Source organism: Macrobrachium nipponense, chromosome 15 (genome assembly GCF_015104395.2).
Source record: "Macrobrachium nipponense isolate FS-2020 chromosome 15, ASM1510439v2, whole genome shotgun sequence".
Classification (NCBI taxonomy): Eukaryota; Metazoa; Arthropoda; class Malacostraca; order Decapoda; family Palaemonidae; genus Macrobrachium; species Macrobrachium nipponense.
The window spans coordinates 65,306,405-65,330,331 of record NC_087208.1 but is presented as its reverse complement, the minus strand read 5'-3'; the positions used below and the strand labels follow the sequence as shown (position 1 = coordinate 65,330,331).

Sequence of the window (23,927 nt, the reverse complement as noted above, 5' to 3'; positions counted from 1 at the left end):
TATATCCATCCAAACACAATGCATGTGTGTGTATGTGTGTGTTATACGAATTTCTAACGAGTCCGCTCATAACCATCAAGAAAGGAACCAAAGGAAGCCACGGTCACAAAGTCCCTCAAGAATTGCCAATAACCAAGAACAAAGCCAAAACGCAGTATACGAAGGAACAAAGAAGACCCAAGCCTCCCGGATCGAGGCAAGAACGCAGTTGCAGCAGACAAAGTCACCGTCAATATTTTCCTACAGTTCACCAACTTACTCACGTACGGACTAACCTCAGGCTACATTCCAGCAGTGACCCGGATAGTCAAACAGCTTCTTAAAATCAGTGCATAGGTAAAAGCACAACGAATCTTTTCGAGCGGTTGATCGTATTACACGTTACCCTTCGAAGACATTGGGCCCAATTGTTCACTCGCAACAATTCAACTTCTTTTTAAGAGTCGAGAGAAAGAAGACTACAATTCTTCAATGTTCAGGGTTCGTTCACACTAAAGGGGCTTGTAATTGATTTATTGACTAACGTGAGTAACTAGCGTAAGAACGTATGTATATTGTTATGAATGTACGTGAGAACTTTTGCCTGTCCAGTTTCCTAGTTCCTTGTTGCTCTCACATAACTAGTTTGTGGCGCTTTCCCGATTCCTTCCTCGTAGGAGTCAAGTTTCTCATCCTTAATATTTTTTCTTTTTATTATTATTACTTTTTGTTCTGAGTCTTTCTTGTCGCGTTTTTATCCTATTCCTAAATTAGGAGACACTTTTCATTATACTATTCAAATTATAAACGGCACAAAAACACACTAATACATGCTGCATACTTACAATTTATGGCTTAGGAAAAGCTAGCTATTCGTCGTTGCTAACATCCATAAAATACACTGTCATCTGACACTTTCAAGGTCTTGTTTATTTTATCGAATTATTTAACACCTGCCAATTTTACTGCTCAAGTTACGGCTGCATTCTGCTTTGGCGACCAAGTGCTTTGGCAACCTTGGCTCTAGTGAACTCCCTCTTTCTGATTGATTGATTGATTGAGAGTTATCTGCGTCACAACTACCAGGGTCACCGACACCGAATACTAAATGTGATCTTTTAACTTTTATAATATATTATACAACATTCAAAATACCTTTATCTTTATGAGAGACATACGTATAAATTTGATTTAAGAAAATAAAATAAATTTCTGATAAAAGTAAAAATAATATTCCGATAAAAAAGAATTGTGATTAATCACAACCGTAAAATTATTTTAAAAAAAAAAAAGAATATGTATATACAAAGACAGCACAGCTGTCAGATATATTTGAGAAGACCAGCTTCTTTGATAAAAGAGATAATGTTATAAATACATGCGCTTTCTCCCAACATTTTGCCATGCTATAATTACCCCCTGCTTCACTACTATAACCTAAAAAACGATTCCTAAGTTCCACCAGACTGGGACACTCAACCAGCAAATGCCTAACGGTTAGCGGAACTAAGCAATCGTCACAGAAGGGCTCAAGCTCCCCATCCATCAGATAGCCATGAGTTAAACGCGTATGGCCAATACGTAATCTACACAATACAACCTCCCACTTCCTTGGCATTAGGTCATATTTCCAAGGGTGTGTCTGACTAGTAATTTCTTTCAGTTTTATTGGGGCCTACTCTGTCCCACTGAAGTACCCATAACTGCTGGATGGATTTCCATATATCATAGAATGTATCACGATATGAACAGGGCATTTTCTTGGTATCAAAGTTTGCGCAGCTGATTTGGCTAGCTTGTCTGCCTCTTCGTTTCCTGATATGTGTTCACATGACAGGAGACCCACAAATAAGAAACAACTGCTTGCTCCCTCTATACTGGTGCAAGAAAATCCACTGCAAGATCTTCAACACCAAGGGGATGATCATGTATTCAAAGACTTCCAGGGACTGTAAGGCACTTTTGGAGTCACAAAATATTGTGTAGCTACACACTGGGAGTGTTTGTAATATGTTCCAGTGCTACTAGGATGCCATACAATTCAGCTGTAAAGTTTGAGGCATAGAAAGGAAGTGCACCTCTTCGGTTAAAAGATTCGCTAAAAACTCCATATCCAACGCCAGCACTGGACTTAGAGCCATCAGTAAATATAAAACTTGTATCTACATGCTCTGGATCACATGCTCTAAAAAATATGGCCCTCATTTCCTCATCAGATTTATCCCTCTTTGCTCCACTGAAGTACCTACAGAATTTCACATCAGGTAACCTCCAGACAGGGAGTACTGGGATACACAAAGGGGATAATGGGAAATTTTCTAATATTCGTATCCTCTAAAATTGTTTTAATTCTATAGCTAAAAGGAGTGGGATACCTTGGATGACTTTCGTAAAAACCGTTAAAAATATTTCTATTTGCCACAGCAAATGCCAGAGATTTGGGGAGTCTTTGCACTCTAAACCAGTACCGAAGTAATGATGACTGGCGATAGAGTTCAAGGGGCATCTCTCCTGCATCAACTAGCATACTAGGTATTGGTGACGAACGAAAGCTCCTGTGGCTATACGAATACCTGAATGATGCACTGAATCTAAAATTTTTAAGTTACATGAGGAAGAAGCTGAAGAATAAACTTCACAACCATGATGACAGCTTTGACAAGATTAAAGATTTATGAAGCTTCAGTAAAAGATTTCTATCAGCTCCACCCCAACTGGTGTGAGAAAGCACCTTCAAAATGTGTAGAGCTTCTAGGCTCTTTTGCTTTTATAATGTTTTGATATGGGGGACCCAAGTCAATCTACTGTCAAAAACTAGGCCTAAGAAGTGTGCTTGTTCTACACATGGGATCTACGGCCATACAAATATAGGTCTGGATCAGGATGTACTCCCCTGATCCGACAGAAGTGGACAGCAGTAGTCTTGCTTACAGAGATTTTAAAACCCTGTTTCTCAGCCCAACTTACTATTTTATTTATTGTTAATTGTAGCTTTCTTTCTGCTACAGTCATCCGGGTGGCAGCAAAGGATATTGACAAGTCATCCACAAACAGTGTCTTTAAAACCTCTCTTGGAATGACAGCTGCAACACTGTTTATGGCTAGAGCAAAAAGTGTTACACTGAGAACACTACCCTGGGGAACACCTTCTTCTTGGCACCTTTTCTCTGATAAAATACTGCCAACTTTAACTTTAAAATACCTACGATGTAAAAAGGATTTCACAAATAAAGGTAATTTGCCTCGTAGACCACTATTATGCATAGTCTTCAGAATCCCATGTCTCCAAGCAGTGTCATATGCCTTTTCTATATCAAAAAACACTGTCCACATGGTGTTGCTTGGAAGCAAAGGCCTCACAGATAGAGGCTTCAAGTTGCAGTAAGATGTCCAGGGTGGAGTGCATTTTTCGAAAACCACACTGAGAAGGTGTTAGAATATTGTTGTGCTCTAGATACCACATCAGTCTTACATTTACCATTTTTTCCATCACTTACACAAACAGCAAGTTAAGCAATGGGCGGTAACTTTGCTGCACAGAGAGGATCTTTTTCTAGGCTTAAGGAATGGTAACATGGTAGCTAATTCCCATATGGTAGGGTAGCTGCTTTCATCCCATATTCTATTGATAATACTTATTATAAAAAGTTTGTGTTCCTTGAAATGTGTTTAAAAAACATTTCATAAGGATCTCATCTGGACCAGGGGCAGTGTTCTTGCTCCTAGATAAAGCAGAGTCAAATTCCCTCTCAGAAAACGGCATATTATATGATTCAGCTTTCTTTGCTGAAAAGTCAAGTACCTGTTGTTCTTCCATCATTCTGAAATTATGTCCTGGGGAACTATCTGATTTCTCAGAGACTCGAGCGAAGTGTTCTGAAAATGTATACTAACTTCTCTGGCATCTGTGACATGATTATTATTCACTTTAATTACTGGAGGAGGATTGGGTGTAAATTTACCCTGAATTTTTCTTATTTTCTTCCAATGCTACAAACTGGTGTTCTGCTGTTAATAGAGGATACATATCCGGCCCATGATTGTCTTCTGGCAGCTTTCATGGCTTTTCGAAATCGTGCCCTACACTGTTTGTAAATTATGACATTGTCCAAGGTGCGGTGTCTACGGCACCTGGTCAATGATGTCCTTGTAGCTCGGTGTAACAGCCTTAAGTCTTCTGACCACCACGGTACTGGCCGTCTCCTGAATAGTCCTTTTGTTCGAGGAATCGAGTGCAGACCTGCAGTATGTAATGTTCCATTGAGTAGATCAATGGCATCATCTACACTTGGAAAATCTTTTGCATTCCCCTCCAACTCACTCAAATCTTTGAATTTCTCCAATTTGCTTTCTCTAAACACCATCTTGGTGATCTCGGGATAGGTGGGCCTTCATTGGTGTCGATCACAATTGGGAGAATGGTCACTGGTATGCCAGTCATCACTTGTTCTCCAACTAAAATCAACACTGCAGTTGGAGCTACATATTGAAAGGTCGATGCAGGAGACGGTGCCTGTCTGAATGTGGTAATGGGTAGGTTCTCCAGTATTAAGAAGACCTATATCTTCATTTTCTATTAATGATGCCATCATATTCCCCCTTTTTGTTTTTGGTTTGATGTTACATCTCCCCACAATGGATGTCTACTGTTGAAGTCACCAAGTAGAAGGAATGGCTCTGGTAGTTGCTGCATCAAGTGTATTAAGTTCTCTTGGGAGACATGGCTATTGGGCGGAATGTAAAGGGACATATAGTATATTGCCTCCTCAAATTAATTCGTACAGCCACAGCTTGAAGTGGGAGTATTAGTTTTACTTTGTAGTGTGGAGCATCTCGACGGATGTAGATGAGGGATCCACCATGATTTCCCACCTGTAAATCAATTTAGTTCTATAGTGAACATATTCCCTAGGACAAGGGGTATATTCACCTAGCATAGTCTCCTGCAAACATATCCCTACAGGAGAGTGCTCATAAGATTAAAAGCTTCACTTGCCTTCATACTTCGCTCGCAGTCCCTGACAGTTCCACTGAATAATGGAAGTGAATTTATTCACGTTTAGGACCAACATTGAACTGGTTCCTTTTTTACAAGACTGGGAGAGTTCTTTTTTCTACTAAGGGGAGGCATTTTGATGGAAGGTTTTGTTGGCTTCTTGGGAGGAATTATCACCTTCGTAGAGCCAACATCTTTTCCTTCAGTGTTTTTGATACTGAAGGGTTTTTTAGTTTCTTCGCTCTCCATCTCTATCGAGATGGAGAGAGCAGAGGTGTTCTCTAAAGAGACCACCTCAAGTGTCTCTGTACTGCTGGCAGTAGCCAGCTCTGCCTCTGATGAGGCAGAAGTACCAGCGAGGACTGGCACCGGGGGACCAGCATCTGCTGGTTTGTCCTCCAAAGAGGAGTTGGCACCAACAGAAGCTGGCACCAGACCAGCAACCACTGGCCTTGCCTCCAAAAGAGGCAGATGGTGGAGGGTGTATCTCAACTGGCACTTCAATTTTCTTCAATTCCACACTAGGGTCTTTCTTGTTGGTTCTAGTGAACCTTGTCTTTATATTCTCATCATCAGTTGACTCAGATGATTCAGTTAGCTGTCTTTTTAATGATTCTTTATTTGATTTTCCTTTTGTGCTCTTAACTTGGGTGTTTTTTATTTGTCTCTTTCCTTTGGCTTTTTTAATTTTGCTACTACCGTAGCAAAACTTAGACCGGGTCTTACAATCTTTGCTTTGGCTCTCTCTCGTGCTTCCTTAAATGTTGTTCTTTCAATCACTCTAATTGCTTGTATTTCCTTTTCAAGTAAATATATATCACACTGCTGAGATGACGAGGCATGTCCTCACCACAGTAACACATTTAGTTTCCCTGGTGCACATTCCCATGCTCCATCCTCTCCACAGTTGACACAGACTGCAGGCTTTTCTTTGCAATTTGGATCGACACGATTGTAGGGTGTGTCCAAAATGCTGGCAATGGAAACACCTTCTGGGTCTTGGGATGTACAACTTTATCTTAAACCTATACCAGGCTGCATAGACATATTCCGGAAGTCTTAAAGTACTAAAAGTTAATATTAAGGTAGGCTGAGGTATTCTATTATTTTCAACCTTCTTTGTCATCCTGTCAACCTTTATTACACCCTGTCTTTTAATTCTGTTAAAAGTCTCTCCTCAGAAAAAGCCATCAATTGAGGGGCATAAATCAAGCCTTGCTGGAGTTCAGGCTAAAGTGGGAGTGCACTCAACCGTAATTCCCGCAAGGTCCGACAATCCCATCAACTTACTGCTCTCCTCTGGGGAGATGCTTTCTATAAGGAGCATATTTCCATTTTGGGCTGTTATTTTTGGCTGTCTGCCACAACATTTCACGATTTCCCTGTGTACTTGGAAAATGTCAATATTGTCACCTTCAAGCTTCAAATTCAGGTATTTATTAAATGAATTGGGTACAAAGACCCCAGGGAGCTATTTCACACTTTTTGTTTTTCTTCATGGCATATGGTTCCAGTGACAATACTGGAGCCAGATGCTTTTTGTTGATTGATTTCTTGGCGGTATATCTACTCGCATTGCTTTGGGTCGTCATCTGTGTTCCCTGTCCTGTCATTCGTGTCCAGGGGTACTACCCTGATCAAAGGGACCGACCATGATTGATTGAGTTCGGGTTCCGTGGACAAGTCCTTTGACAAAAGCATAGGGTCGTCAGCCGAAATAGGGGGGGTTGCCATAGAACGTGAAAAACATAGTTCATCCAGATATTCCCCATACCCACCATGGAGTCACACTTAGAGGACGGGTCATCCCTTTCATTAGGGTCGTCCTAGGGGTAATTACTGGATATACACCCTATCTCCAGTGCTAAGGCGTCATGATGTCCGTCGATCAGACCCGGCACTGAGGATAGGGTTTGACATTAAACTTTCCCCTCGCTCAACCACGTCAGGTACTAGAGTTCTACGGTGAGGTGGCATGCCGTCCATCCTCACCCTCCTTCAATCCCAAGATTTAGACTAAATCATGTCCAAAACCAAGCCAATAGTCATCATCATAGAATCCATACCTTATAGGGGGAGGAAGGCAGAAAGATGAAACTTTTTTAGTAGAAAAAAAAAGGGCTGACTTATTTCGTTTGGATCAACAGCTGGGCACCAAGGCCCAGCGAAGAAAGCAGTTCCCACCAGGCATCAGGGCCCAGCTGCTGAACCTTAAGGCCCCCCATTCCCTCTTTCTGATCATGGCTTATGTATTTCCCAGCTTCTGCTCGGCTTCCTGTCTCCTTAACAATAAATTACACACACAGTCTCTCATCTTCTTTAAACAAAGAATGAATGTGGTAAAACTTCACTATATAATTTCTGATGAATCTGCTCAACCAATGTTTTTCATTTTTATTTTTTTTATGGTGTTTTTGCGTTGCATGGAACCAGTGGTTATTCAGCGACGGGAACCTATGTTTTATGACGAGAATGACGTCTTCCGTAGCCATTTCTTGACTATTGGGTTGTGGGCCATTTTCTTCTATCTATAATTTCTTCATCACTCTTCTTTCTTCTGAAATTCCCATAATTATCTTATCGTGGACTCGGTTTCAGTTCGGGAATATTGCGCTCCCCGGATATATACTCGACATGCACCGTACAGTCTATAACTGACTGAGTAAAGTTGGTAACAAAAAAGTAACACAGAGATGAATGCCAAACTCGGATAGCAGCAGTCAAGTTAACTTTGTCACGGACGTGTGAATTAATCCAAATTATTGTAATCTATTAACAAATAGTAATAAAAGTGAGTTACACTACCTGACGTCCTTGGTGTCCAAGTACATGTAAACGAATGCATATCATTACATACAATTTCTGTACTTCGCTTCAAATCTGCCATTTCTAAGTTTTACTCAGTTACAACATTTTCCCAAAAATGCCTAGATTTTAAAGACGTCGAAAAAAAATATATACAATTTTTCAACCAGCTTGGTGTCCCAAGGTTAGTGTAACCATGATTAAACCGTATACCCGGAGCTTCGCTCGTTATAATCAGCTTAGCACTGTTGCCCGACTCGTCCTACGCACCACTGTTCGGCTCTTCGCTGACATTTCCGTTCACAAACATCGTTTACATCAGCTTCATCATCTTTTATAAAACACATTTGCCGGATATAACAAAATTACACAGTTAAATGTATCAATAGTATAAAGGAGGTGAAATTAGCTTGTAGAATATAATATAGAATTAAGGCCGAAAGCCAAGCGCTTGGATCTATGAGGACATTCATCGCTGCAAGGAAAATTGAGATTAAAAGGTTACAAAGGTGTAACAGGAGAAAAACTTCGCAGTTGCACGAAGAAACAAAGACTGCAAAAGGAGGGACAGTAAAAGGAATGAAAGGGGGTTACGGCTAGGGGCCGAAGGGATATCAGCTTGTAAGTTTAATCACCTATAAATCTGCAGGATATGAATAATATCAAGGAAACGGGACATTATCACCAGAGAGAGAGAGAGAGGAGAGAGAGAGAGAGAGATGGGAGAGAGATGAGAGAGAGAGCAGGATATGAATCTAGTATCAAGGAACGGTACATTATCACCTAGAGAGAGAGAGAGAGAAGAGAGAGAGATTTAAGCACGAGAAGAGAGAGGAGAGAGAGACGAGAGAGAGAGAATTATTTTGAATGTACTCTTTAACTGTGCTTTTAGTGTGAATACAAACTCACCAGACAGATGTTGCTTTCTTATAGTAGTTTGCCAAAGGAGATAACATACTGAAAATATGCTTCAAGACACTGAATGATTAATTATGTATATCTGACAATGGTCATCGACGACGCAAATGTTTTCAGTTGTAAATAATGGTGATTAAAAGCAGGAAAATATGTGAACCAAATTTTCAGGATGCACTCGCTTCATCCACCCATGCTTTCGAAATTCCTTCTCGCCTTACATTCTTCAAACTGTACTAGGACTTGGTTAAAATTCGGCGAAAATAGGTTCAAGAGGGCCATCTTCTTCGATTAATTTGAAAATGCCACTCAATTTGTACACAGCATCCCCACTGAGAATCGTGGAGAGAAGGTAGTCGTCCTCTTCATCTAAATACTTGTTAAGGAAACAGCTTCTGCCGGGTATGTTTCGTCAAGGGGATCTATCAGTCATTAATTTTAATCACTATAAGAGAAACCAAAATAAATAATGGCTATTTACTATTCTTCAACTGTGGACCGTCACAACCCCCAAAAATTTTAATGAAATATTTCATTGCAGCCTCAGTTTCCTATAAACTACATTGGAAGTACATTCGATAAGGAATACCCTATTAAATGCCTTTACCGAAGAATATGTAGATAAATCGGAAGAAGTTTCAAATGACTAATTATTTGTACTACTTTACAGATGAACCGACACACCCCACAAATGAGGCTTCTAATTAGTATGTACCTCCTCCTGTTATCTAGCGTCACAGCAGAATTATCAAAAGGTGAGTGTTTTATTTTATTATTATTATTATTATTATTATTATTATTATTATTATCAAATAGTTAAACCAGACCAGCATGGGGCTGGCCAAAAAGTGGGTGTAAAATAAGTAACAAAGTTCTAAATAAATAAACAAAAAAAAATAAATATAAATATATATATATATATATATATATATATATATATATATATATATATATATATATATATGTGTGTGTGTACATATAAACACACACCACACACACACACACACACACACATATATATATATATAAGTAGGAATGAAATTATGTATATATATACGTGTATATATATATATATATATATATATATATATATACTATATATATATATAAGTAGGAATGAAATTATTTGTATATATATACATGTGTATATATTATATATTATATATATCATATATATATATATATATATATATATACAGTAGGTACCTCGAGATACGGGACAGCCTAACATACGAGTTTTTTGAGATACGAGCCGAAGCTCAGGCCATATTTTCGTTCAAGATACGAGCCCAAATCCGAGATACGAGCCGTGTTTCCGGAGCGTCCCACTAGTTGGCGCGCAGGTCGAGCATCATCCGAGAGCATCTCTCGCACGTGTTACCCGCTTGAATCAAAGTGTATCTTGTACGCTGTACTCTTTTTTGCTTGATTTTTGCGTGATTACTGAACTTTTTTGTGTGTTATCATTGGGCCGAAGAAAGTGAGTGCTAAGGACAATGGTGACAGGAAGAAGAGGATCATGTCGATAGAACTAAAGCAAGAAATAATAGAAAAACATGAGCGTGGCGCACGAGTGATTGAACTCGCAAAGATCTAGGACCGTAGTACATCGACAATTTGTACGATATTGAAGCAGAAGGATGCCATCAAGAATGCTACACCAGCAAAAGGAACCACAATTCTTTCCCAATTAAGGAAGGAAACAAATATCCACGAGGAAATGGAGAAGCTTCTGCTCGTGTGGGTGAAAGAGAAGGAGTTGGCCGGAGATACAGTGACGGAGACGGTAATATGCGAGAAGGCAGGAGTATTTATGCCGACTTAGTGAAGAAAGAAGCATCAACTTCTAAAGAGGCATTCAGAAGAAGTGTTTAAGGCAAGCCATGGCTGGTTTGATCTTTTAGAAAGAGAACTGGCATCCATTCAGTGGTGAGGCATGGCGAAGCTACGAGTGCAGACGTGAAAGCAGCCGATACGTACATCCAAAAGTTCGCTGCGCTTGTTGCGAGGGAAGGCTACATCCCGCAACAGGTGTTCAACTGCGATGAAATGGGCCTATTTTGGAAGAAAATGCCACGGAGGACTTACATCACAGCAGAGGAGAAGATGTATGCCAGGCCATAACCCATGAAGGACCGTCTGACCCTTGTATTTATGTTGCAAATGCTAGTGGTGATTGTAAAGTGAAGCCACTGCTAGTTTATCATTCGGAAAATCCTCGAGCCTTCAAGACGCACAAGATACTGTAAGAAAAATTGCACGTTATGTGGCGCGCCAATGCTAGGGCATGGGTTACGCGGCAGTTTTTTTACTGACTGGGTAAATCTTGTCTTTGGCCCTGCAGTGAAGACGTATCTGCAAGAAAATTAAACTCACGATGAAAGCATTGCTCATCCTTGATAAGGCTCCAGCCCACCCACCTGTCTTGAAGATGATATTCTGGAGGAGTTCCAGTTTATCAAAGTTCTCTACCTCCCACACAATACGACTTCAATCCTACAGCCGATGGATCAGCAGGTCATTTCCAACTTCAAAAAGCTGTACACGAAGCACTTGTTCCGCTGCTGCTTTGAAGTGACGGAAACACAAATCTAACCCTTCGAGAGTTTTGGAAAGATCACTACAACATCGTGATCTGTCTACGTATCATTGACTTGGCATGGCAAGGGTAACAAGACGAACGTTTGAACTCTGCACGGAAAAAGTTATGGCCTGATGCTGTTGCAGAGAGAGATTTCGAAGGGTTTGAGCCCGAGAACGAGCAAGAAGAGTTGGAGGAGATTGTATCTCTCGGAAAGTCGATGGGTCTGGAGGTAGATGAGGGTGACATCAACGAACTCGTCGAAGAACCTGAGGAGGAACTCTCAACTGAGGAGTTGAAGGAGCTGCAGATGATGCCAACACACGAAGGTTCTGGAAGAGATTAACACGAGTGAGGAGGAGGAAGAGCCGAAGGAAGTGATTTCTACAGGTGAAATTAAAGACATGCTGGCAATGTGGGAAAGCTGTCAAATTTCATTGAAAAGAAACACCCAGAAAAGTGGCAACTGGTCGTGCTTCAGCGCTTTCTATGACACTTGTTTGTCACATTTTCAAAGCATTTGAAAGGCAGGCAAAAGCAAAGTTCTTTGGATACATTTTTATTGAAAAGAGCTGCGAGTGAAAGTACAGAAAGTGCAGCCAAGAAGGCAAAAACAAGTGATAATTAAATTTACGTAAATGTTAAGCTTAGTTTTAAGTTTAAAGTTAGTGCATTGTTAAGTTTTTTTCTTTCATTTGAAATAAGGAAAGTGTAGTTTTAGTTTTAAGTTACAAAAAAAATAGTTTTAAGTTATAAAAAGTGCCGTTTACGTACGTGTCTAGAGTGCCTACATCCCTTCCCCCTCCCTCCTCCTCGCCGTTCACCTTCGTTAGCCGCACTCGTCCGTCTCCAAAGGTAAGACTATTATGCTAAATAACTATTTTATTTCTTTATTTCATATTTGTATGTATTGTCAATTATACATGTTTTATTTTTGTTGTTTTTAAAAAACATATCTTTATTCATAATTTACAATGGTTTTGAATTTTTTCATAGGTCTGGAACGGATTAAATTGAATTCAGTTATTTTGGGTTTTAAATGGGAGAAATTAGTTTGAGATACGAAACGATTGACTTACGAGCTCGGTTCTGGAACGAATTAAACTCGTATCTCGAGGTACCACTGTATATATGTGTGTGTGTATACATATACATATATATATATATATATATATATATATATATATATATATATATACATATATATACATATATATATACACATATATATATATATAATTTCATTCCTATTTAAATGAAAAATTAAGGATGACCTCTACTGTATAAAACTTCCACATTAGCCACTTCACATTTTAATCAATGGATTTACTAGCAGCAAATCAAGTCCCATAAACACACAGCACCATTCACCCTGAATAATAAGTTTTCTGTTCGACCACTACACCTTCGGACAGCCTATCAACCATTATATATATATATATATTATATATATAATATATATATATATATATGTATATTTATATATATATAATATATATATATATATATATAATATATAAGACAGACCCACCTCAAAACACCTTGAGCCACATCGTCATTATGTTAACCTTTACACCACACTTCGGCATATCACACCTGCTTAAGTCTTTTTACGCCATATGTGTGTGTGTGTGTGTGTGTGTGTGTGTGTATGTAGTATGTATGTATATATATATATTATATAGAATATAATAATATATATATATATATATATATATTGTACAAAAAGTCTAATTTTTCAAAGCTTAACAAATTTTTTTTATTTCATAATCAAGCCACAAAGACTTCCCTTCTCTTTCGTTTTTTAATTTTTACAGTGACCTACTACCTAATGGATTCATCTATTGTGTTACCTATTCTCTAAACCTACTGTCATCCAGTATATTACAAAAACCATCTTTTGCCTCAATTCTTCTCAAGGAAACCAGAACAGCCATCACATAAATGATGGCTCAACAAGAAGTTCCAGAAGACTGCTGGGCCTTGACCCAGGCTGACAACCTACACATCTCTTGAAAAAGGTCCACAAAATAGGGCCTGAGAGTACTCGAGTGTTGAGTAACATAAAATGAAAATACTTTATAAGTAAACATGTTATACACAGTAATTTTGTGGGTTGCTTTTTCAATCTTTTTTCAGAATGGCTTCAGAAGAAAACTGAAAGAAGTTTTTGTTTGGCTCATAAGAAGAACTGAAATGGTGAGACACATGGGGGTATAAAGATATGGTGGTAAGGTTTGTGTAGGCAAAAGGAAATTTGCTTAGGTCAAAGGAAAGTGAATGCAACATGGAGATGAATAAAGCTTCCTGTGTTGCTGACAAGCATTCTGTTAAAAGTGAATAAAATGGTTTATGAAGAGCAATTTTTCTGCTCATGGGGTTCAGCCATGATTCAGCAGTTAAATATGAATGCGGCAGTAACAGCTGCATTGTTTTATCTCTAGAGACAACAACAGGGATATGGGGTACTTCACATGGATAGTCTTGTGGTTTTTTTCTTCTTCACCACAGCAAACCCTGATAATTATTAGTCTAGGAGTGAAATTGGTTTCAACAATCATCAGCCCAAACAATTTCCTACTCATCAGCAGCACCGCACAGGCAATTAAGGCATATTTCACTGGAATCTTCCAGACATGGTTAGGTCCAAACCTACCTGTGTAAAGATGCTTTTGATGCAATCCACACACACACACACACACCATCTATATATATATATATATATATATATATATATATATATATATATATATATATATATATATATATCCACTTTGGATCCCCTTTTTACTTTTCTTTTTCTCAGCCAAACGTAAAATGTTGAGAGAATAATTTCAAACTAATGACGTACAATTCAAATTGTGAAGAGGAAAAGCGAGAAGTAGAGTAAACGATCTTTTATGTTAGGACACAGTCAAGAGTTTCCATTCCGTGCTGTGGACGGCTTAGGGGCCCCTTGAAAATATTCTGACTTGGCAAATTTCTTCTTTTGTATTCTAAAATCAAAAAAAGATGGAAAACCTCTTAGAGGCCTTCTTCCCTCGATATTTCCAAAATGATTGAGGAGCTGTCATCTCCCCATCAGGGTGAAATACTGACCAATGTCAAATTCCGAGACCTGCATCTCTTTTTCCATTGTAGTAGAGTCCCCGAGCTAATTTAGTAAAAGCCATTTAATAGAGAGCTTCCTGCCAAGTCGCCAAAATTCACATCTCTTGGGGGTCTCCCTTGCTCAACTCCAACCTTCTACCTAGCCTCCCCCCTTTTTACCTGACCTAGTTCCTCACCATTATTGTCAGACCCTCGCGTCCCCACTCCACCTCCTCGCACCTGCATGACCCTTCTCTCTCTTGACCCACGTGTAGTTTCATAGTTCTCCTTCTTATTGCACCTCTTTGCCAGCATTCAATATTTCTTTTAGGCTCCTGTGGAAGATTAGTTGAAGAAATTAAAGATTCAATATGAATCACCCCCTCAAGGAACTCAGTCTTGCTTTGAGAACAACAATAACCAGTTTGGAAAGGATGATTCCAGTTATTCAAATTGGGTATATATATATATACAACCTCACCTGGACTATCAAATCACACTTTGCCCTAGACAGTAACATGCAGCATTTTTCGCTCCAGCCAGTAACTGAAGGTCTATCAACCTGCTACAGTGTGCCAACCCAGAAGGAGTTCCGTGCCCGACAACTCAGCCTGCTGCTCTTCTTAAACAATGTCCTGAAGCTGAAATGGCTAGTATTTTCAATTAACCACAGAACTGTGCATCAAGACAGCCTAAAAGTCCTCCTGACAGCTGCCCACCTGCTTGGTTCTTGATTGATGAAAGCATTATCATTTCAAACTTCTGGGGAAGCCCTACAAGTGACCGATGTCCTTCAGCCGATACCCATGGTACAGATCTATGCCTGCCACGCCACGCATTAAGGTAACTGAAAGCAAACATTTATTCTATCAGCCTTCATCCTATTTCTAGTAGTCATTCCTATTTTCAGCTGTGATTTCTCCTGTCATCCCCTTTCCTAGAGTTCCCATCTCCCTGTGAGACCCAGTTGAGTGATTTAGTGTGAAATAATGATATAAGTGATCATACTTTGCTACTTTAATCGAGTGATGCTCAAACACATTGCACGTGATACTGAAGAGTTGATACTCTGAGAAATATTGCACTGACTGTGTAAATTTACTCTAACCAATACCAGTGTTGCAATGCCGAATACTTTGCAGATTCGTGTAGGCTGCCACGTTGTGTGCCTGCTCCTATAGATCAACAGGGCTGCCCACCTCACTCTGCAAGTGCCAATATCGGGGTAGCATATCACTGACTGCCAGCGATGCTCACGCTTGCTTATAGTGTTCCACTGCATAGTGTTATTTTGTGTTGCTCATTTTAAGTTCTCAATCTATTCTTTCATGCACTTGCGAGGTCCCGTTGGATAAGTGTTTTGCTTCACATAAGTGGCACTTTCGCCTTGATACTGTGAATAGTAGAGTTAAAGCTACAAGTGCCGTGGAGTCAAACAGAGCTCCTGTGATTATATATCTTCTGATTTCCCCTTTTAGAAATTATATTCATCTGTGAACAGATTATGCAGTATATTCATTCCTAATCATTGGAAAGTAACTCTGGTTATTCTAATAAGGATTTTATTCTCATTCTCAGTTCATATTCTGCGAGCCATTAGTCAGGAAAAGTGTAAATTGTGCGCAAAGAATAATTTTGAAAATTCAGCTTTTTGGATTTGGTAATTTTGCTTTCCCCAGTACTACAACTATGTATATATATATATATATATATATATATATATATATATATATATATATATATATATATATAAATTTTGCTTTCTCTCCAGTACTACAACTATGTATATGTATATGTATATGTATATGCATATGTATATGCATATGTATATATGTATATATATATATATATATATATATATATATATTATATATATATATATATATATATATATATATATATACAAGCAATCTCTGGCTTATGATGGGTTTGGCTTACGGCATTCTGGGGTACGACGCTTTTCAATTATATTCGCCATAAATTATTTCAAGGGTTACGCCGCCTATCCCACAGAAGAAATGACTCCAAAAGCGCAAAATAATCAATGTTTGAAGGTTTTTTTTAATTGAAAAATGCAATAAAAATGCATTTACAAAGTTTTTAATACACCCAGACCATTGAAAGTAAGGTTTTCTTAGGATTTTGACGATTTTCCGGCTTACAATGATTTTTCGGCTTACGACGCGTCTCAAAAACGGAAACCCATCGTAAGCCAGGGACTGCCTGTATACTTTTAATGGTCCTGGGTGTATTAAAATCTATGTAAATTGCATGTTAGCATTGTTCATAAAAAAAACTTCAAATATTGATTATTTTTGCCCCTTTTGGAGTCATATTTCTTCCATCAGATAGGCGGCGTAACCCTGGACATGTGTCCGTGAATATAATTGAAAAGTCTCGTAACCTTGGAACATCGTAAGCCGAACCCATCATAAGCCAGGGACTGCTTGTGTACGTGTGTGTATATATATAAATATATATAAATATATATATATATATATATATATATATATAGAATATATATATATATATATATATATATCAGCATCGTTGTAATTTATTGAATTTTTTCGAGACCACCATGTCTAATCTCCAGGGATGTAAGATTACAAAGAATAATAATTAAAATGGGACTCAGTTAAAAAACTCATAAAGTCTAAAACATGAACTTAATTTAAAACGAACAAAACAAGCTAAAGAAAAAATTTTTAAAACACTGAAAACCTAATACTAAGAGATCTTTAAAATGTACACATATAAAAATGATGATGTTAGACTGTATTAGTACCTAACTCTATCTGAGCAAAGAACTGAGTGCCATCCTCAGTTTTCAGGACGACGTCAACTTTATGCTATAAAGGTAGTGGAAGAGGTCTGGCTGTTTAGGGAAGGAACAAGCTGTTTGGATAGTTTAAAGATTCCAGGATGGAGAGAGAGTGGTTATTGGGTGCTAGGGCGATAACACTAAAATCTTCATAAGAGAATGATGTCTTGCATTTCTTACAGTGATCTTTTATATTAGAAAATTCTTTAGTATTCAATGTGGTCTCGAAAATTACAACGATGCTATGATGGCTGCTTGCATTTTATTCTGCTGAATCTGCGGCATTCTAGATTACCCCAAACTTAGTTTCTATATATATATATATATATATATATATATATATATATATATATATATATATATATATATATATATATAAATATATATATATATATAAAGGTATAAGCCACGAAGGAAAAATAAACAACGGAGTATCTGCTAGATCTTTCGACTCGACGTCCTTTACTTAGCTGAGTAAAGGACGTCGAGTCAAAAGATCTTGCAGAAACTCCGTTGTTTATTTTTTCTTCGTGGCTTATACCTTTATTTATGGATTTATCGTGTTCCAAACTTTCGTGATTCAGTTTTATATATATATATATATATATATATATATATATATATATATATATATATATATATATATATATGTATATACATATACATATATATATATACTCACACATACACACACACACACACACACACACACACTCAAGATATATATATATATATATATATATATACTATATATATATATATATATATATATATATATATATATATATATATATATGAGGGCCTCAGAACCACAAGGTGTGTTAAACGCCACTTTTTAAAAAATGAGTAAATTGCCCTCAAAGTCTAGCATTCATTACTCTGCTTCTAAGAAAGATATTGATTTAAACTAAGTTTCACATGAAAGCCCTACCCTTTATAAATTTTTGGTGAAAATAAAAAAAAATTGTGTGGTGCGCTTGTGCGCTAGCATTCAATATGTACGCCTAACCCCTCACATTTGTGTATATTTATTCATAACCAGCACTTAAACCAAAATTTAATGCGTAAAAGGGATAATAATAAAGTGTTATTATATTCGTGTTTTAACAGCAATAGATGTAATAATAATAATAATAATAATAATAATAATAATAATAATAATAATAATAATAATGTTAAAAAATATAATATAAAAAATAATATCAATAATAATGGGTAATACAGTAATATTGGTTAATAATATTGATAATAATAAAAATTATAATAAAATGTGTACTCACCATGAAAATACTTTCGTGGTATAACAATCAGGATGTTATACTGATAATAATAATATAATAATAATAATAATAATAATAATAATAATAATAATAGGAGTATTGATAATAGCAAATAATAATGATAATACGGTAATATTAGTAATAATGATGTTGACCATACATAACATTCCATCATCATAATGTTAAGCCATTAAAATAACATTACCAATATCATAATAATAATCACACACAAAATTTTAGAAAATTAATACTACTACACTCACTACTACTTCTCTAAGAAAAGCAAATATTTTAATCTGTACTCACCATGAAAATACTGTACATCGCTAAAGAACTTGAAAATAAGGGGAGGTGGGGAAAGTAAACAATAGCGGAGATTGTAAGCTGTGCGGTGATTGCCGACACTTAGGGGCGCCTTATGGGGAAAAATGCTGATTGGCTTAGAACTGACTACCAGCTTAGTGACGTGCGCTCTCATTGGCTCACTCTTGAGCTGCTTCCTTGTGGTTCTAACTGAGCTCTTATGAGGCTGTAACCTCCGCGCGACACAACTTTCATTCATGTAGACAAAATCGATAATTCCTACTGCTCAAGTAGGGATTTCGACCTTTTTGAAACTTCTGAATAGCATAGAAAAGCAACAAATAGACAGAAGAAACGGTGCCAAATCTACTGGTACTCCTAACTCAATATTGGTGGGGGTGGCGTTTACAACTCTGTGGTTCTGAGGCCCTCATATATATATATCAAATCAGGCGTTGACTGAAGGAAGTTCTTTATTCTAACGTTTATTCTAACGTTTCAATAATAACATTCATTCACCATCTTCTGGGAATCTTAAGTTAAGAGAAAGGAAGACTGAATATTCTGTCTTATTTTTTCTTAACTTAAGATTCCCAGAAGATGTAATAAATGTTATTACGAAACGTTGGCATAAAAGAACTATGTAGATTGGCCTGTTTCCTTCAGCCAACACCTGATTTGATATATATATATGTGTGTATATATATATATATATATATATATATATATATATATATATATATAATATATATAATATGTCATAAATAAAGACTGATATGTTCGTTGTGACATTTCTAGGAATTTAGATTCATCATATTTAACTTCCCATAGAGACAGAGTCCGAAACGACGACCTAAGAAAGCTGATAAATCATTTCTGGGAAGGTGTGATACGAAGAGGCTTACTTAAGCGGGTCAATGTTCGTTCTGTGGATATGTGAGTTCTGAGGGCTTGTTCAAGGTGCCTTTGAAAACTGGCTATGACCAGTTTATTGAGGCGTTGACGATGAGTGTGAATTCGTCTGTACGTGTACGAACTATGTCTATTCTTAATGGCTTGGTTTATACGAAAACTAGGGAGACAGCTACAGGAAAAAGGCAAAATGCTGGGATAGCTCTGCAAAAGTCTATTTGTTTCAGTGTTAAAGTTCCAGGCTGCAATGGGCGGCGGTTCTAGTGAGGGGACAGAGTGTCCTAGTGAGGGGACTGTATTTTGGAGAAGAGATAATTGGTGTGACTAATTACTGATTAAGACATTTGAATATCGGGGGGGGGGGGGGGGGGGGGGGGGGGGGGGGGGGGGGGGGGGGGGGGGGGCGGGGGGGGGGGGGGGGGGCGGGGGGGGGGGGGGGGGGGGGGGGGGGGGGGGGGGGGGTGGGGGGGGGGTATCTGAGTTAGTTGTCAGTGAGACTTGAAACTGTTTCCATTACATTGTTGACCCTGTAAGAACTTGAGTTATTCAACTAGTACTTTACTTTGAATAAAACGTTATATTTTTTGTAACTCCGACTCTAATTTAATGACCTGATGGAATAGAAAGAGAGAGAGAGAGAGAGAGAGAGAGAGAGAGAGAGAGAGAGAGAGAGAGAGAGAGAGGGCTATGCGAGTGATCACGTTGAGAGAAGAGAGAGGGGGGGGGGAGAGATTGAGTGTAACCAGTTCGCCTTAACGCAATGGCTAAACGCATACCAAATATTAAATACGGGGGGGGGTCACCCTTCACTGGTGATAGTTTGGTGGCAGGCAGTTTAAGAGGCTTTTTATATATTTTTATAAGCTGTAGGTACGCTAACGAAGAGACTAGTGACCCAAGTTAGACATAGATTTTTTTTTTTTGGTAGGAAAAAGGGGTTATAATCATGTCACAGGCATAATAGCGGCATTCGAACGAAAAAAAAGCCTTTTGTGAGATTAGTATGATTTTGAGAATGCGTTGTATTTTAGTTAGTAAACTTGTGGGGGTTAAGGTGTGTCCATTCTAGTGGTAGTACTGAGCAAAGAGAAATTGAACTGGACTCAGCATTTTGCCCAGAGCGAGCTGCCTCAAGGGGCTGGGAACATTCAGTTAGAGCTGAGACGTTGTGAGTGCATTCCCGAGACGTTTGCGTGTGTGTGAATGATCGCATTTGCATTGTGCCAACGGGATTCGCGTGTTTATGATTGAGCAGACTTCAAGGTTTTCTCTCATTATGAAGGGGTGAGTGTTAGTGTTTTTTTTGGAAGGGTCCTAGGAGGGTTTTTTTTTAAATTATTTTGTGAATTGTGGGATTGGTATAAGATACCACATTTTTTTTCCATAGTAGCAGAAAGTGACATGTTTTTTTGTTTTTTTGGAGGCAGCATGTTTAGAAGAGACGCATTCGTCTTTGTTTAGTGTATGCGTGTGTATGAATAGTTTTCATACATGTGAAACTGTGCTTGAATTGCATTTTTTGCTTGGACAAACGAGCGCCCACTCGTTCTTATGCGCTCAGCACATTTTCTGCGTGAACCGGCCCAGAAGGGTATTAGGGTATTGCAAGGGGAGGATACTAGTGGTCTGCCTCAGGGGGTACTCAAACACTGTTTCAAGGGGGTGTTCTAACGCCCAGAGGGAGGGTGAAACTTTTTTTTTTTTTTTTTTTTTTTTTTTTTTTTTTAGTGGGGGGTGAACTTCCCTGGGGGTGCTTGTTTGTGTCAGGGTGTTGGGGGAAGAATTTGCCCTTGATAATGAATTTCCAATGTCAGGACATCAGCTGATAACGATTGGTTGATGATGTGAGATGCCCATAGGGTTCTTTTTTTAAGAAAGAGATTTTCTTTCTCTTGAGTGAAGAGAAAAGGAAATGAAATACATATATGTGTGTGTAAGTTTTCCTAATGCTTTGGAAGGCTTAGTTATAATGGGGACACAGAGATTTTTTTTTTTTATTGTGTTGGAGAGATTGCTTTAAAGTGGTGCTAAGTGGTGATGGGTGGGTGGTGCTGACCGATGATGATTGCTGACTGATGTTGTCAGATGGTGTTGCCTTTGGTGGTGGATGGTGCATCGTGTTGTATTTGGTGTATACTGGGGGAATTGCAATATTAATGTCCTTACTTGAGATATTTGCAGGATAATTATTACTATGGGGAATTCTTATTATCATTATTACTGGAGATATTTTATGGGGGGGTACTGAAGTAGAATTATCACTGCTTGAGACACATTTTACAAGAGATTTGGGATATTTCATGGGAGATTATTTCATAATTATTACAGATAATTATATTATGGAGAATTATTACAATGAATCATGGGAGAAGTTTTGTGGTTAATTATTTATTGAGCTTCTGTGAATTTAGAGAATATGTCAGTCGTTCATGGGTGATGAATCTGGCTGAATCTTGGTGAATTGTGCTGAATTGTGCTGAACTTTTGGTGAATGAACCTAGCTTGAATTCTGCTAAATCTTGCTGAACTTTTGGTGAATTTTGTGCTGAATTTTTGATGAATGAACAAGCATTAACATTAGTGATGTTTTTTATACTAATACTGGTGATTTTGATGATAGCAATTTTGGTGATATTGCTGATAATGATACTTCTAATACTAGTGATTTTTTTTATATACTAATGCATGGGAGCTGTAATGCTGTCAAGGGTGTTGTTGTTTTTTTTTTAATTTGGGAGGAACTAACACATTTTTTTTTCTTTTTTATGAGTTCAGCAGATAATTGCTTGACATCTACATGAGTCACGGGGATAGTTAACAATGCCGTTGATTTTTCTTTTCTCCTTTTTTAGAAGTTAGCCATCGCTGACACAAGTTGTTTTATCATGGGCGAATTTGAATTTATTTTTTCTCTCCAGTTTGTGAGAATATTTTAATATCTCAGTTCGTGACTTAGAGTCATTGTGTGGGAACATGTTTGTGTTTTCAGCGGTTTGATGCTAAAGAGAGATATAAGGGAGAATTTTTGCTTTTTTTTTTATGCATACGTAATGGCACTACATTTTCTTTTTCTCTGGATATTTGTATTCCAGAAGTTGTGGGCTTTCTTGCAAAATACCTTTGTTGTATTTGTGACAACTTTGCCAGAGATAGGAAACTTGGTTAAGTTTTCTAGTGGCCTATGTCGTAGTGCATAAGGAGAAGTCTTTGCTTAGACACTTACAATTTGGAGTGTTGTTATAATGAGTTGTGGCACATTGGTGATTTTTTCTAGAATTTCCTGGACAATTTTATTTGCTGAGTTTTTGCCACTTTTTCAGCAGTTATGCAAGGAGAGTTTATAGTTTTTGACTATAACATAGAGTTATTCTCTGGAGAATTAGAGGTATATTATTTTGGAGATATAATTTGAGATATAATATATTGGAGATATAATATTTTGGCCATTTGATATTTGCCTATGGTGGTGAGAGCTATGTTTAGTTCAATTATTTTGCAGCCATCTTTGTTGCAAATGGAGACACCTTTTTAAGGAGATGTTTGGCAATATTTATGAGTGTGCCAGCTGGATGCTTAGAGTGCATATTTTTTTGGAGATGGAGTTACATTTTTTATTATCCTGCTTGGAGATATATTCTTTGGAGACTCGTTTTATTCCACATGGAGTTATTGGTGAAATAGAGGTAAGTATGTTTTATTTGCCGAGACAGAGATGAATATTTTTTATTGCTGGAGTGGTGGTTTCTATTAACACGTGGTTAATGGGGAAATAAAAGGGAATATGGCGTTGTGTGGTTATTGATTAAATGGAGGGAATATTTTCACCACTGGGGTGGTTTTATTATTAAGATGGTGTCATATATTTATATATATACGGAGATGGCATTAATCTTTGGCGGGTGACCTTTTTTGTGGTTATGATTTTTTCTTGAGTTGAATTCCTGGGAGTTTTTTTGAGCCAAGAGAAGAGTTCTGTGGTTCTTTCTTTTTGGTTTCGTGACTAATTGGAGGCGAGTGGCATTACTGCATTGTGGTCCTATGGAGATGTTATTTTTGGAGGCATATCATTGCTGAATTACGAGTTTATCGTAGTTTTTATATCCCGGATAGATAATAATTTTTTATATAATTGGGCAGTAACATGTGAGAGATATGTCTTCGAGACAATCTTTGAGCAGCTTATTCATATCCTGGAGATAATTAGTGAAATGTGCTGATATCAAGTCAGTATGGAACTTTTTT

The 23,927-nt window shown here is 37.7% G+C and overlaps 1 protein-coding gene across 3 annotated transcripts in view; it reads left to right on the top strand.

Moving 5' to 3' along the window:
* LOC135195023 (uncharacterized) overlaps positions 1-23,927 on the top strand; it is a 165,299-nt gene that overhangs the window by 116,041 nt on the left and 25,331 nt on the right. For 2 of the 3 annotated variants that reach the window (XM_064221325.1, XM_064221324.1), the window contains exon 2: positions 9,366-9,450. The gene's annotated coding sequence lies outside the window, so the exon portion shown is untranslated. Of the gene's footprint in view, positions 1-9,365; positions 9,451-14,952; positions 15,210-23,927 lie in introns of those variants that run through there. The other variant, XM_064221326.1, reaches the window with a different exon arrangement.